This window comes from Corythoichthys intestinalis, chromosome 12 (genome assembly GCF_030265065.1).
Source record: "Corythoichthys intestinalis isolate RoL2023-P3 chromosome 12, ASM3026506v1, whole genome shotgun sequence".
Taxonomy (NCBI): Eukaryota; Metazoa; Chordata; class Actinopteri; order Syngnathiformes; family Syngnathidae; genus Corythoichthys; species Corythoichthys intestinalis.
In genome coordinates this window covers 58,731,997-58,748,353 of record NC_080406.1, presented here as the reverse complement: position 1 = coordinate 58,748,353, position 16,357 = coordinate 58,731,997, and positions in this window count along the sequence as shown.

Sequence of the window (16,357 nt, the reverse complement as noted above, 5' to 3'; positions counted from 1 at the left end):
CCAAACCAATTCTCTTTTAGCCCAAGCCAATTCTCGAATAGCTCCAGCATATTATTTGCTTGCCCCTGGTAGGTAGACAGGCCTTCCCAAGCCAATTCTCTAATAGCCCCTGCACTTTACTTGCTTGCCCCTGGTGGTTAGACAGGCTTTCCCAAGCCTATTCTGTAATAGTCCCAGCAAATTACTTGCTTGCCCCTGGTAGGTAGATAGGCCTTCCCAAGCCTATTCTCTCATCGCCTCAGCCCATGACTTATTTCTCCTTGGTAGGTAGACAGGCCTTCCCAAGCCTATTCTGTAATAGTCCCAGGAAATTACTTGCTTGTCCCTGGTAGGTAGACAGGCCTTCCCAAACCAATTCTCTTATAGCCCAAGCCAATTCTCGAATAGCCCCAGCACATTACTTGCTTGCCCCTGGTATGTAGACAGGCCTTCCTAAGCCTATTCTGTAATAGTCCCAGCAAATTACTTGCTTGCCCCTGGTAGGTGGACAGGCTTTCCCAAGCCTATTCAGTAATAGTCCCAGCAAATTACTTGCTTGCCCCTGGTAGGTGGACAGGCTTTCCCAAGCCTATTCAGTAATAGCCCCAGCACATTACTTGCTTGCCCAAGTATGGTAGGCTGGGCTTCCCAAGCCTATTCTCTCATCGCCCCAGCAAATTACTTGCTTGCCCCTGGTAGGTAGACTGCCCTTCCCAAGCCTATTCTTTCATTGCCTCAGCCCATGACTTACTTCTCCCTGGTAGGTCGACTGGCCTTCCCGAACCAATTCTCTTATATCCCAAGCCAATTCTCTAATAGCGCCAGCACATTATTTGCTTGTAGGTAGACAGACCTTCCCAAGCCAATTCTCTAATAGCCCTTGCACATTACTTGCTTGCCCCTGGTATGTAAAAAGGTTTTCCCAAGCCTATTCTGTAATAGCCGCTGCAAATTACTTGCTTGCCCCTGGTAGGTAGACACGCCTTCCCAATCCTATTCTCTCATCGCCTCAGCCCATGACTTATTTCTCCATGGTAGGTAAACAGGCCTTCCCAAGCCTCTTCTGTAATAGCCGCTGTAAATTACTTGCTTGCCCCTGGTAGGTAGACAGGCCTTCCCAAGCCTATTCTGTAATAGCCCCAGCAAATTACTTGCTTGCCCCTGGTAGGCAGACAGGCCTTCCCAAGCCTATACTGTAATAGCCCCTGCAAATTCCTTGCTTGCCCTTGGTAGGCAGACAGGCCTTCCCAAGCCAATTCTCTAATAGCCCCTGTACTTTACTTGCTTGCCCCTGGTAGGTAGACAGGCCTCCCCAAGCCTATTCTGTAATAGTCCCAGCAAATTACTTGCTTGCCCCTGGTAGGTAGACTGCCCTTCCCAAGCCTATTCTCTCATTGCCTCAGCCCATGACTTACTTCTTCCTGGTAGGTCCACTGGCCTTCCCGAGCCAATTCTCTTATATCCCAAGCCAATTCTTTAATAGCCCCTGCACATTACTTGCTTGCCCCTGGTAGGTAGACACGCCTTCCCAAGCCTATTCTGTAATAGTCCCAGCAAATTACTTGCTTGTCCCTGGTAGCTAGACAGGCCTTCCCAAACCTATTCTGTAATAGCCCCTGCAAATTACTTGCTTGCCCCTGGTAGGCAGACAGGCCTTCCCAAGCCTTTTCTCTCATATCCCCTGCACATTACTTGCTTGCCCCTGGTAGGTAGACAGGCCTTCCCAAGCCTATTCTGTAATAGTCCCAGCAAATTACTTGCTTGCCCCTGGTAGGTAGACAGGCTTTCCCAAGCCTATTCTGTAATAGTCCCAGCAAATTACTTGCTTGTCCCTGGTAGGTAGACAGGCCTTCCCAAGCCTATTCTGTAATAGCCCCAGCAAATTACTTGCTTGCCCCTGGTAGGTAGACAGGCCTTCCCAAGCCTATTCTGTAATAGCCCCAGCAAATTACTTGCTTGCCCCTGGTATTTAGACAGGCCTTCCTAAGCCTATTCTGTAATAGTCCCAGCAAATTACTTGCTTGCCCCTGGTAGGTAGACAGGCCTTCCCAAGCCTATTCTGTAATAGCCCCAGCAAATTACTTGCTTGCCCAAGTATGGTAGGCTGGGCTTCCCAAGCCTATTCTGTAATAGTCCCAGCAAATTACTTGCTTGCCCCTGGTAGGTAGACAGGCCTTCCCAAGCCTATTCTGTAATAGTCCCAGCAAATTACTTGCTTGTCCCTGGTAGGTAGACAGGCCTTCCCAAACCAATTCTCTTATAGCCCAAGCCAATTCTCGAATAGCCCCAGCAAATTATTTGCTTTCCCCTGGTAGGTAGACAGGCCTTCCCAAGCAAATTCTCGAATAGCCCCAGCACATTATTTGCTTGCCCCTGGTAGGTAGACAGGCCTTCCTAAGCCAATTCTCTAATAGCCCCTGCACATTACTTGCTTGCCCCTGATAGGTAGACAGGCTTTCCTAAGCCTATTCTGTAATAGTCCCAGCAAATTACTTGCTTGCCCCTGGTAGGTAGACAGGCCTTCCCAAGCCTATTCTCTCATCGCCTCAGCCCATGGCTTATTTCTCCCTGGTAGGTAGACAGGCCTTCCCAAGCCTATTCTGTAATAGTCCCAGCAAATTACTTGCTTGCCCCTGGTAGGTAGACAGGCCTTCCCAAACCAATTCTCTTTTAGCCCAAGCCAATTCTCGAATAGCTCCAGCATATTATTTGCTTGCCCCTGGTAGGTAGACAGGCCTTCCCAAGCCAATTCTCTAATAGCCCCTGCACTTTACTTGCTTGCCCCTGGTGGTTAGACAGGCTTTCCCAAGCCTATTCTGTAATAGTCCCAGCAAATTACTTGCTTGCCCCTGGTAGGTAGATAGGCCTTCCCAAGCCTATTCTCTCATCGCCTCAGCCCATGACTTATTTCTCCTTGGTAGGTAGACAGGCCTTCCCAAGCCTATTCTGTAATAGTCCCAGGAAATTACTTGCTTGTCCCTGGTAGGTAGACAGGCCTTCCCAAACCAATTCTCTTATAGCCCAAGCCAATTCTCGAATAGCCCCAGCACATTACTTGCTTGCCCCTGGTATGTAGACAGGCCTTCCTAAGCCTATTCTGTAATAGTCCCAGCAAATTACTTGCTTGCCCCTGGTAGGTAGACAGGCCTTCCTAAGCCTATTCTGTAATAGTCCCAGCAAATTACTTGCTTGCCCCTGGTAGGTAGACAGGCCTTCCCAAGCCTATTCTGTAATAGCCCCAGCAAATTACTTGCTTGCCCAAGTATGGTAGGCGGGGCTTCCCAAGCCTATTCTGTAATAGTCCCAGCAAATTACTTGCTTGCCCCTGGTAGGTAGACAGGCCTTCCCAAGCCTATTCTGTAATAGTCCCAGCAAATTACTTGCTTGCCCCTGGTAGGTAGACAGGCCTTCGCAAACCAATTCTCTTATAGCCCAAGCCAATTCTCGAATAGCACCAGCATATTATTTGCTTGCCCCTGGTAGGTAGACAGGCCTTCCCAAGCCAATTCTCGAATAGCCCCTGCACTTTACTTGCTTGCCCCTGGTAGGTAGACAGGCTTTCCCAAGCCTATTCAGTAATAGTCCCAGCAAATTACTTGCTTGCCCCTGGTAGGTAGACAGGCCTTCCCAAACCAATTCTCTCATAGCCCAAGCCAAATCTCGAATAGCCCCAGCATATTATTTGCTTGCCCCTGGTAGGTAGACAGGCCTTCCCAAGCCAATTCTCTAATAGCCCCAGCAAAATACTTGCTTGCCCCTGGTAGGTAGACTGCCCTTCCCAAGCCTATTCTCTCATTGCCTCAGCCCATGACTTACTTCTTCCTGGTAGGTCCACTGGCCTTCCCGAGCCAATTCTCTTATATCCCAAGCCAATTCTCTAATAGCCCCTGCACATTACTTGCTTGCCCCTGGTAGGTAGACAGGCCTTCCCAAGCCTATTCTGTAATAGTCCCAGCAAATTACTTGCTTGTCCCTGGTAGCTAGACAGGCCTTCCCAAACCTATTCTGTAATAGCCCCTGCAAATTACTTGCTTGCCCCTGGTAGGCAGACAGGCCTTCCCAAGCCTTTTCTCTCATATCCCCTGCACATTACTTGCTTGCCCCTGGTAGGTAGACAGGCCTTCCCAAGCCTATTCTGTAATAGTCCCAGCAAATTACTTGCTTGCCCCTGGTAGGTAGACAGGCTTTCCCAAGCCTATTCTGTAATAGTCCCAGCAAATTACTTGCTTGTCCCTGGTAGGTAGACAGGCCTTCCCAAGCCTATTCTGTAATAGCCCCAGCAAATTACTTGCTTGCCCCTGGTAGGTAGACAGGCCTTCCCAAGCCTATTCTGTAATAGCCCCAGCAAATTACTTGCTTGCTTCTGGTATTTAGACAGGCCTTCCTAAGCCTATTCTGTAATAGTCCCAGCAAATTACTTGCTTGCCCCTGGTAGGTTGACAGGCCTTCCCAAGCCTATTCTGTAATAGCCCCAGCAAATTACTTGCTTGCCCAAGTATGGTAGGCTGGGCTTCCCAAGCCTATTCTGTAATAGTCCCAGCAAATTACTTGCTTGCCCCTGGTAGGTAGACAGGCCTTCCCAAGCCTATTCTGTAATAGTCCCAGCAAATTACTTGCTTGCCCCTGGTAGGTAGACAGGCCTTCCCAAGCCAATTCTCTTATAGCCCAAGCCAATTCTCGAATAGCTCCAGCATATTATTTGCTTGCCCCTGGTAGGTAGACAGGCCTTCCCAAGCCAATTCTCTAATAGCCCCTGCACTTTACTTGCTTGCCCCTGGTGGTTAGACAGGCTTTCCCAAGCCTATTCTGTAATAGTCCCAGCAAATTACTTGCTTGCCCCTGGTAGGTAGATAGGCCTTCCCAAGCCTATTCTCTCATCGCCTCAGCCCATGACTTATTTCTCCTTGGTAGGTAGACAGGCCTTCCCAAGCCTATTCTGTAATAGTCCCAGGAAATTACTTGCTTGTCCCTGGTAGGTAGACAGGCCTTCCCAAACCAATTCTCTTATAGCCCAAGCCAATTCTCGAATAGCCCCAGCACATTACTTGCTTGCCCCTGGTATGTAGACAGGCCTTCCTAAGCCTATTCTGTAATAGTCCCAGCAAATTACTTGCTTGCCCCTGGTATGTAGACAGGCCTTCCTAAGCCTATTCTGTAATAGTCCCAGCAAATTACTTGCTTGCCCCTGGTAGGTAGACAGGCCTTCCCAAGCCTATTCTGTAATAGCCCCAGCAAATTACTTGCTTGCCCAAGTATGGTAGGCGGGGCTTCCCAAGCCTATTCTGTAATAGTCCCAGCAAATTACTTGCTTGCCCCTGGTAGGTAGACAGGCCTTCCCAAGCCTATTCTGTAATATTCCCAGCAAATTACTTGCTTGCCCCTGGTAGGTAGACAGGCCTTCCCAAACCAATTCTCTTATAGCCCAAGCCAATTCTCGAATAGCACCAGCATATTATTTGCTTGCCCCTGGTAGGTAGACAGGCCTTCCCAAGCCAATTCTCTAATAGCCCCTGCACTTTACTTGCTTGCCCCTGGTAGGTAGACAGGCTTTCCCAAGCCTATTCAGTAATAGTCCCAGCAAATTACTTGCTTGCCCCTGGTAGGTAGACAGGCCTTCCCAAACCAATTCTCTTATAGCCCAAGCCAATTCTCGAATAGCCCCAGCACATTACTTGCTTGCCCAAGTATGGTAGGCTGGGCTTCCCAAGCCTATTCTCTCATCGCCCCAGCAAATTACTTGCTTGCCCCTGGTAGGTAGACTGCCCTTCCCAAGCCTATTCTTTCATTGCCTCAGCCCATGACTTACTTCTCCCTGGTAGGTCGACTGGCCTTCCCGAACCAATTCTCTTATATCCCAAGCCAATTCTCTAATAGCGCCAGCACATTATTTGCTTGTAGGTAGACAGACCTTCCCAAGCCAATTCTCTAATAGCCCTTGCACATTACTTGCTTGCCCCTGGTATGTAGAAAGGTTTTCCCAAGCCTTTTCTGTAATAGCCGCTGCAAATTACTTGCTTGCCCCTGGTAGGTAGACACGCCTTCCCAATCCTATTCTCTCATCGCCTCAGCCCATGACTTATTTCTCCATGGTAGGTAAACAGGCCTTCCCAAGCCTCTTCTGTAATAGCCGCTGTAAATTACTTGCTTGCCCATGGTAGGTAGACAGGCCTTCCCAAGCCTATTCTGTAATAGCCCCAGCAAATTACTTGCTTGCCCCTGGTAGGCAGACAGGCCTTCCCAAGCCTATACTGTAATAGCCCCTGCAAATTCCTTGCTTGCCCTTGGTAGGCAGACAGGCCTTCCCAAGCCAATTCTCTAATAGCCCCTGTACTTTACTTGCTTGCCCCTGGTAGGTAGACAGGCCTCCCCAAGCCTATTCTGTAATAGTCCCAGCAAATTACTTGCTTGCCCCTGGTAGGTAGACAGGCCTTCCCAAACCAATTCTCTCATAGCCCAAGCCAATTCTCGAATAGCCCCAGCATATTATTTGCTTGCCCCTGGTAGGTAGACAGGCCTTCCCAAGCCAATTCTCTAATAGCCCCAGCAAAATACTTGCTTGCCCCTGGTAGGTAGACTGCCCTTCCCAAGCCTATTCTCTCATTGCCTCAGCCCATGACTTACTTCTTCCTGGTAGGTCCACTGGCCTTCCCGAGCCAATTCTCTTATATCCCAAGCCAATTCTTTAATAGCCCCTGCACATTATTTGCTTGCCCCTGGTAGGTAGACAGGCCTTCCCAAGCCTATTCTGTAATAGTCCCAGCAAATTACTTGCTTGTCCCTGGTAGCTAGACAGGCCTTCCCAAACCTATTCTGTAATAGCCCCTGCAAATTACTTGCTTGCCCCTGGTAGGCAGACAGGCCTTCCCAAGCCTTTTCTCTCATATCCCCTGCACATTACTTGCTTGCCCCTGGTAGGTAGACAGGCCTTCCCAAGCCTATTCTGTAATAGTCCCAGCAAATTACTTGCTTGCCCCTGGTAGGTAGACAGGCTTTCCCAAGCCTATTCTGTAATAGTCCCAGCAAATTACTTGCTTGTCCCTGGTAGGTAGACAGGCCTTCCCAAGCCTATTCTGTAATAGCCCCAGCAAATTACTTGCTTGCCCCTGGTAGGTAGACAGGCCTTCCCAAGCCTATTCTGTAATAGCCCCAGCAAATTACTTGCTTGCCCCTGGTATTTAGACAGGCCTTCCTAAGCCTATTCTGTAATAGTCCCAGCAAATTACTTGCTTGCCCCTGGTAGGTAGACAGGCCTTCCCAAGCCTATTCTGTAATAGCCCCAGCAAATTACTTGCTTGCCCAAGTATGGTAGGCTGGGCTTCCCAAGCCTATTCTGTAATAGTCCCAGCAAATTACTTGCTTGCCCCTGGTAGGTAGACAGGCCTTCCCAAGCCTATTCTGTAATAGTCCCAGCAAATTACTTGCTTCCCCCTGGTAGGTAGACAGGCCTTCCCAAACCAATTCTCTTTTAGCCCAAGCCAATTCTCGAATAGCTCCAGCATATTATTTGCTTGCCCCTGGTAGGTAGACAGGCCTTCCCAAGCCAATTCTCTAATAGCCCCTGCACTTTACTTGCTTGCCCCTGGTGGTTAGACAGGCTTTCCCAAGCCTATTCTGTAATAGTCCCAGCAAATTACTTGCTTGCCCCTGGTAGGTAGATAGGCCTTCCCAAGCCTATTCTCTCATCGCCTCAGCCCATGACTTATTTCTCCTTGGTAGGTAGACAGGCCTTCCCAAGCCTATTCTGTAATAGTCCCAGGAAATTACTTGCTTGTCCCTGGTAGGTAGACAGGCCTTCCCAAACCAATTCTCTTATAGCCCAAGCCAATTCTCGAATAGCCCCAGCACATTACTTGCTTGCCCCTGGTATGTAGACAGGCCTTCCTAAGCCTATTCTGTAATAGTCCCAGCAAATTACTTGCTTGCCCCTGGTAGGTAGACAGGCCTTCCTAAGCCTATTCTGTAATAGTCCCAGCAAATTACTTGCTTGCCCCTGGTAGGTAGACAGGCCTTCCCAAGCCTATTCTGTAATAGCCCCAGCAAATTACTTGCTTGCCCAAGTATGGTAGGCGGGGCTTCCCAAGCCTATTCTGTAATAGTCCCAGCAAATTACTTGCTTGCCCCTGGTAGGTAGACAGGCCTTCCCAAGCCTATTCTGTAATAGTCCCAGCAAATTACTTGCTTGCCCCTGGTAGGTAGACAGGCCTTCCCAAACCAATTCTCTTATAGCCCAAGCCAATTCTCGAATAGCACCAGCATATTATTTGCTTGCCCCTGGTAGGTAGACAGGCCTTCCCAAGCCAATTCTCGAATAGCCCCTGCACTTTACTTGCTTGCCCCTGGTAGGTAGACAGGCTTTCCCAAGCCTATTCAGTAATAGTCCCAGCAAATTACTTGCTTGCCCCTGGTAGGTAGACAGGCCTTCCCAAACCAATTCTCTCATAGCCCAAGCCAAATCTCGAATAGCCCCAGCATATTATTTGCTTGCCCCTGGTAGGTAGACAGGCCTTCCCAAGCCAATTCTCTAATAGCCCCAGCAAAATACTTGCTTGCCCCTGGTAGGTAGACTGCCCTTCCCAAGCCTATTCTCTCATTGCCTCAGCCCATGACTTACTTCTTCCTGGTAGGTCCACTGGCCTTCCCGAGCCAATTCTCTTATATCCCAAGCCAATTCTCTAATAGCCCCTGCACATTACTTGCTTGCCCCTGGTAGGTAGACAGGCCTTCCCAAGCCTATTCTGTAATAGTCCCAGCAAATTACTTGCTTGTCCCTGGTAGCTAGACAGGCCTTCCCAAACCTATTCTGTAATAGCCCCTGCAAATTACTTGCTTGCCCCTGGTAGGCAGACAGGCCTTCCCAAGCCTTTTCTCTCATATCCCCTGCACATTACTTGCTTGCCCCTGGTAGGTAGACAGGCCTTCCCAAGCCTATTCTGTAATAGTCCCAGCAAATTACTTGCTTGCCCCTGGTAGGTAGACAGGCTTTCCCAAGCCTATTCTGTAATAGTCCCAGCAAATTACTTGCTTGTCCCTGGTAGGTAGACAGGCCTTCCCAAGCCTATTCTGTAATAGCCCCAGCAAATTACTTGCTTGCCCCTGGTAGGTAGACAGGCCTTCCCAAGCCTATTCTGTAATAGCCCCAGCAAATTACTTGCTTGCTTCTGGTATTTAGACAGGCCTTCCTAAGCCTATTCTGTAATAGTCCCAGCAAATTACTTGCTTGCCCCTGGTAGGTTGACAGGCCTTCCCAAGCCTATTCTGTAATAGCCCCAGCAAATTACTTGCTTGCCCAAGTATGGTAGGCTGGGCTTCCCAAGCCTATTCTGTAATAGTCCCAGCAAATTACTTGCTTGCCCCTGGTAGGTAGACAGGCCTTCCCAAGCCTATTCTGTAATAGTCCCAGCAAATTACTTGCTTGTCCCTGGTAGGTAGACAGGCCTTCCCAAACCAATTCTCTTATAGCCCAAGCCAATTCTCGAATAGCTCCAGCATATTATTTGCTTGCCCCTGGTAGGTAGACAGGCCTTCCCATGCCAATTCTCTAATAGCCCCTGCACTTTACTTGCTTGCCCCTGGTGGTTAGACAGGCTTTCCCAAGCCTATTCTGTAATAGTCCCAGCAAATTACTTGCTTGCCCCTGGTAGGTAGATAGGCCTTCCCAAGCCTATTCTCTCATCGCCTCAGCCCATGACTTATTTCTCCTTGGTAGGTAGACAGGCCTTCGCAAGCCTATTCTGTAATAGTCCCAGGAAATTACTTGCTTGTCCCTGGTAGGTAGACAGGCCTTCCCAAACCAATTCTCTTATAGCCCAAGCCAATTCTCGAATAGCCCCAGCACATTACTTGCTTGCCCCTGGTATGTAGACAGGCCTTCCTAAGCCTATTCTGTAATAGTCCCAGCAAATTACTTGCTTGCCCCTGGTAGGTAGACAGGCCTTCCTAAGCCTATTATGTAATAGTCCCAGCAAATTACTTGCTTGCCCCTGGTAGGTAGACAGGCCTTCCCAAGCCTATTCTGAAATAGCCCCAGCAAATTACTTGCTTGCCCAAGTATGGTAGGCGGGGCTTCCCAAGCCTATTCTGTAATAGTCCCAGCAAATTACTTGCTTGCCCCTGGTAGGTAGACAGGCCTTCCCAAGCCTATTCTGTAATAGTCCCAGCAAATTACTTGCTTGCCCCTGGTATGTAGACAGGCCTTCCCAAACCAATTCTCTTATAGCCCAAGCCAATTCTTAAATAGCACCAGCATATTATTTGCTTGCCCCTGGTAGGTAGACAGGCCTTCCCAAGCCAATTCTCTAATAGCCCCTGCACTTTACTTGCTTGCCCCTGGTAGGTAGACAGGCTTTCCCAAGCCTATTCAGTAATACTCCCAGCAAATTACTTGCTTGCCCCTGGTAGGTAGACAGGCCTTCCCAAGCCAATTCTCTAATAGCCCCTGCACTTTACTTGTTTGCCCCAGGTAGGTAGACAGGCTTTCCCAAGCCTATTCTGTAATAGCCCCAGCAAATTACTTGCTTGCCCCTGGTATGTAGACAGGCCTTCCTAAGCCTATTCTGTAATAGTTCCAGCAAATTACTTGCTTGCCCCTGGTAGGTAGACAGGCCTTCCCAAGCCTATTCTGTAATAGCCCCAGAAAATTACTTGCTTGCCCCTGGTAGGTAGACAGGCTTTCCCAAGCCTATTCTGTAATAGTCCCAGCAAATTACTTGCTTGTCTCTGGTAGGTAGACAGGCCTTCCCAAGCCTATTCTGTAATAGCCCCAGCAAATTACTTGCTTGATCCTGGTAGGTAGACAGGGCTTCCCAAGCCTATTCTGTAATAGTCCCAGCAAATTACTTGCTTGCCCCTGGTAGATAGACAGGCCTTCCCAAACCAATTCTCTTATAGCCCAAGCCAATTCTCGAATAGCCCCAGCAAATTATTTGCTTTCCCCTGGTAGGTAGACAGGCCTTCCCAAGCCAATTCTCGAATAGCCCCAGCACATTATTTGCTTGCCCCTGATAGGTAGACAGGCTTTCCCAAGCCTATTCTGTAATAGTCCCAGCAAATTACTTGCTTGCCCCTGGTAGGTAGACAGGCCTTCCCAAGCCTATTCTCTCATCGCCTCAGCCCATGGCTTATTTCTCCCTGGTAGGTAGACAGGCCTTCCCAAGCCTATTCTGTAATAGTTCCAGCAAATTACTTGCTTGCCCCTGGTAGGTAGACAGGCCTTCCCAAGCCTATTCTGTAATAGCCCCAGCAAATTACTTGCTTGCCCCTGGTAGGTAGACAGGCTTTCCCAAGCCTATTCTGTAATAGTCCCAGCAAATTACTTGCTTGTCTCTGGTAGGTAGACAGGCCTTCCCAAGCCTATTCTGTAATAGTCCCAGCAAATTACTTGCTTGCCCCTGGTAGGTAGACAGGCCTTCCTAAGCCTATTCTGTAATAGTCCCAGCAAATTACTTGCTTGCCCCTGGTAGGTAGACAGGCCTTCTTAAGCCTATTCTGTAATAGTTCCAGCAAATTACTTGCTTGCCCCTGGTAGGTAGACAGGCCTTCCCAAGCCTATTCTGTAATAGCCCCAGCAAATTACTTGCTTGCCCCTGGTAGGTAGACAGGCTTTCCCAAGCCTATTCTGTAATAGTCCCAGCAAATTACTTGCTTGTCTCTGGTAGGTAGACAGGCCTTCCCAAGCCTATTCTGTAATAGCCCCAGCAAATTACTTGCTTGCTCCTGGTAGGTAGACAGGGCTTCCCAAGCCTATTCTGTAATAGTCCCAGCAAATTACTTGCTTGCCCCTGGTAGGTATACAGGCCTTCCCAAACCAATTCTCTTATAGCCCAAGCCAATTCTCGAATAGCTCCAGCATATTATTTGCTTGCCCCTGGTAGGTAGACAGGCCTTCCCAAGCCAATTCTCTAATAGCCCCTGCATTTTACTTGCTTGCCCCTGGTAGTTAGAAAGGCTTTCCCAAGCCTATTCTGTAATAGTCCCAGCAAATTACTTGCTTGCCCCTGGTAGGTAGATAGGCCTTCCCAAGCCTATTCTCTCATCGCCTCAGCCCATGACTTATTTCTCCTTGGTAGGTAGACAGGCCTTCCCAAGCCTATTCTGTAATAGCCGCTGCAAATTACTTGCTTGCCTCTGGTAGGTAGACAAGCCTTCCCAAGCCTATTCTGTAATAGTCCCAGCAAATTACTTGCTTGCCCCTGGGAGGTAGATAGGCCTTCCCAAGCCTATTCTCTCATCGCCTTAGCCCATGACTTATTTCTCCCTGGTAGCTAGACAGGCCTTCCCAAGCCTATTCTGTAATAGTCCCAGCAAATTACTTGCTTGCCCCTGGTAGGTAGACAGGCCTTCCCAAGCCTATTCTGTAATAGTCCCAGCAAATTACTTGCTTGCCCCTGGTAGGTAGACAGGCCTTCCCAAACCAATTCTCTTATAGCCCAAGCCAATTCTCAAATAGCTCCAGCATATTATTTGCTTGCCCCTGGTAGGTAGACAGGCCTTCCCAAACCAATTCTCTTATAGCCCAAGCCAATTCTCGAATAGCCCCAGCAAATTATTTGCTTTCCCCTGGTAGGTAGACAGGCCTTCCCAAGCCAATTCTCGAATAGCCCCAGCACATTATTTGCTTGCCCCTGGTAGGTAGACAGGCCTTCCTAAGCCAATTCTCTAATAGCCCCTGCACATTACTTGCTTGCCCCTGATAGGTAGACAGGCTTTCCCAAGCCTATTCTGTAATAGTCCCAGCAAATTACTTGCTTGCCCCAGGTAGGTAGACAGGCCTTCCCAAGCCTATTCTCTCATCGCCTCAGCCCATGGCTTATTTCTCCCTGGTAGGTAGACAGGCCTTCCCAAGCCTATTCTGTAATAGTCCCAGCAAATTACTTGCTTGCCCCTGGAAGGTAGACAGGCCTTCCCAAACCAATTCTCTTATAGCCCAAGCCAATTCTCGAATAGCTCCAGCATATTATTTGCTTGCCCCTGGTAGGTAGACAGGCCTTCCCAAGCCAATTCTCTAATAGCCCCTGCACTTTACTTGCTTGCCCCTGGTGGTTAGACAGGCTTTCCCAAGCCTATTCTGTAATAGTCCCAGCAAATTACTTGCTTGCCCCTGGTAGGTAGATAGGCCTTCCCAAGCCTATTCTCTCATCGCCTCAGCCCATGACTTATTTCTCCTTGGTAGGTAGACAGGCCTTCCCAAGCCTATTCTGTAATAGTCCCAGGAAATTACTTGCTTGTCCCTGGTAGGTAGACAGGCCTTCCCAAACCAATTCTCTTATAGCCCAAGCCAATTCTCGAATAGCCCCAGCACATTACTTGCTTGCCCCTGGTATGTAGACAGGCCTTCCTAAGCCTATTCTGTAATAGTCCCAGCAAATTACTTGCTTGCCCCTGGTATGTAGACAGGCCTTCCTAAGCCTATTCTGTAATAGTCCCAGCAAATTACTTGCTTGCCCCTGGTAGGTAGACAGGCCTTCCCAAGCCTATTCTGTAATAGCCCCAGCAAATTACTTGCTTGCCCAAGTATGGTAGGCGGGGCTTCCCAAGCCTATTCTGTAATAGTCCCAGCAAATTACTTGCTTGCCCCTGGTAGGTAGACAGGCCTTCCCAAGCCTATTCTGTAATATTCCCAGCAAATTACTTGCTTGCCCCTGGTAGGTAGACAGGCCTTCCCAAACCAATTCTCTTATAGCCCAAGCCAATTCTCGAATAGCACCAGCATATTATTTGCTTGCCCCTGGTAGGTAGACAGGCCTTCCCAAGCCAATTCTCTAATAGCCCCTGCACTTTACTTGCTTGCCCCTGGTAGGTAGACAGGCTTTCCCAAGCCTATTCAGTAATAGTCCCAGCAAATTACTTGCTTGCCCCTGGTAGGTAGACAGGCCTTCCCAAACCAATTCTCTTATAGCCCAAGCCAATTCTCGAATAGCCCCAGCACATTACTTGCTTGCCCAAGTATGGTAGGCTGGGCTTCCCAAGCCTATTCTCTCATCGCCCCAGCAAATTACTTGCTTGCCCCTGGTAGGTAGACTGCCCTTCCCAAGCCTATTCTTTCATTGCCTCAGCCCATGACTTACTTCTCCCTGGTAGGTCGACTGGCCTTCCCGAACCAATTCTCTTATATCCCAAGCCAATTCTCTAATAGCGCCAGCACATTATTTGCTTGTAGGTAGACAGGCCTTCCCAAGCCAATTCTCTAATAGCCCTTGCACATTACTTGCTTGCCCCTGGTATGTAGAAAGGTTTTCCCAAGCCTATTCTGTAATAGCCGCTGCAAATTACTTGCTTGCCCCTGGTAGGTAGACACGCCTTCCCAATCCTATTCTCTCATCGCCTCAGCCCATGACTTATTTCTCCCTGGTAGGTAAACAGGCCTTCCCAAGCCTCTTCTGTAATAGCCGCTGTAAATTACTTGCTTGCCCCTGGTAGGTAGACAGGCCTTCCCAAGCCTATTCTGTAATAGCCCCAGCAAATTACTTGCTTGCCCCTGGTAGGCAGACAGGCCTTCCCAAGCCTATACTGTAATAGCCCCTGCAAATTCCTTGCTTGCCCTTGGTAGGCAGACAGGCCTTCCCAAGCCAATTCTCTAATAGCCCCTGTACTTTACTTGCTTGCCCCTGGTAGGTAGACAGGCCTCCCCAAGCCTATTCTGTAATAGTCCCAGCAAATTACTTGCTTGCCCCTGGTAGGTAGACAGGCCTTCCCAAGCCTATTCTGTAATATTCCCAGCAAATTACTTGCTTGCCCCTGGTAGGTAGACAGGCCTTCCCAAACCAATTCTCTTATAGCCCAAGCCAATTCTCGAATAGCACCAGCATATTATTTGCTTGCCCCTGGTAGGTAGACAGGCCTTCCCAAGCCAATTCTCTAATAGCCCCTGCACTTTACTTGCTTGCCCCTGGTAGGTAGACAGGCTTTCCCAAGCCTATTCAGTAATAGTCCCAGCAAATTACTTGCTTGCCCCTGGTAGGTAGACAGGCCTTCCCAAACCAATTCTCTTATAGCCCAAGCCAATTCTCGAATAGCCCCAGCACATTACTTGCTTGCCCAAGTATGGTAGGCTGGGCTTCCCAAGCCTATTCTCTCATCGCCCCAGCAAATTACTTGCTTGCCCCTGGTAGGTAGACTGCCCTTCCCAAGCCTATTCTTTCATTGCCTCAGCCCATGACTTACTTCTCCCTGGTAGGTCGACTGGCCTTCCCGAACCAATTCTCTTATATCCCAAGCCAATTCTCTAATAGCGCCAGCACATTATTTGCTTGTAGGTAGACAGGCCTTCCCAAGCCAATTATCTAATAGCCCTTGCACATTACTTGCTTGCCCCTGGTATGTAGAAAGGTTTTCCCAAGCCTATTCTGTAATAGCCGCTGCAAATTACTTGCTTGCCCCTGGTAGGTAGACACGCCTTCCCAATCCTATTCTCTCATCGCCTCAGCCCATGACTTATTTCTCCCTGGTAGGTAAACAGGCCTTCCCAAGCCTCTTCTGTAATAGCCGCTGTAAATTACTTGCTTGCCCCTGGTAGGTAGACAGGCCTTCCCAAGCCTATTCTGTAATAGCCCCAGCAAATTACTTGCTTGCCCCTGGTAGGCAGACAGGCCTTCCCAAGCCTATACTGTAATAGCCCCTGCAAATTCCTTGCTTGCCCTTGGTAGGCAGACAGGCCTTCCCAAGCCAATTCTCTAATAGCCCCTGTACTTTACTTGCTTGCCCCTGGTAGGTAGACAGGCCTCCCCAAGCCTATTCTGTAATAGTCCCAGCAAATTACTTGCTTGCCCCTGGTAGGTAGACAGGCCTTCCCAAACCAATTCTCTCATAGCCCAAGCCAATTCTCGAATAGCCCCAGCATATTATTTGCTTGCCCCTGGTAGGTAGACAGGCCTTCCCAAGCCAATTCTCTAATAGCCCCAGCAAAATACTTGCTTGCCCCTGGTAGGTAGACTGCCCTTCCCAAGCCTATTCTCTCATTGCCTCAGCCCATGACTTACTTCTTCCTGGTAGGTCCACTGGCCTTCCCGAGCCAATTCTCTTATATCCCAAGCCAATTCTCTAATAGCCCCTGCACATTACTTGCTTGCCCCTGGTAGGTAGACAGGCCTTCCCAAGCCTATTCTGTAATAGTCCCAGCAAATTACTTGCTTGTCCCTGGTAGCTAGACAGGCCTTCCCAAACCTATTCTGTAATAGCCCCTGCAAATTACTTGCTTGCCCCTGGTAGGCAGACAGGCCTTCCCAAGCCTTTTCTCTCATATCCCCTGCACATTACTTGCTTGCCCCTGGTAGGTAGACAGGCCTTCCCAAGCCTATTCTGTAATAGTCCCAGCAAATTACTTGCTTGCCCCTGGTAGGTAGACAGGCTTTCCCAAGCCTATTCTGTAATAGTCCCAGCAAAT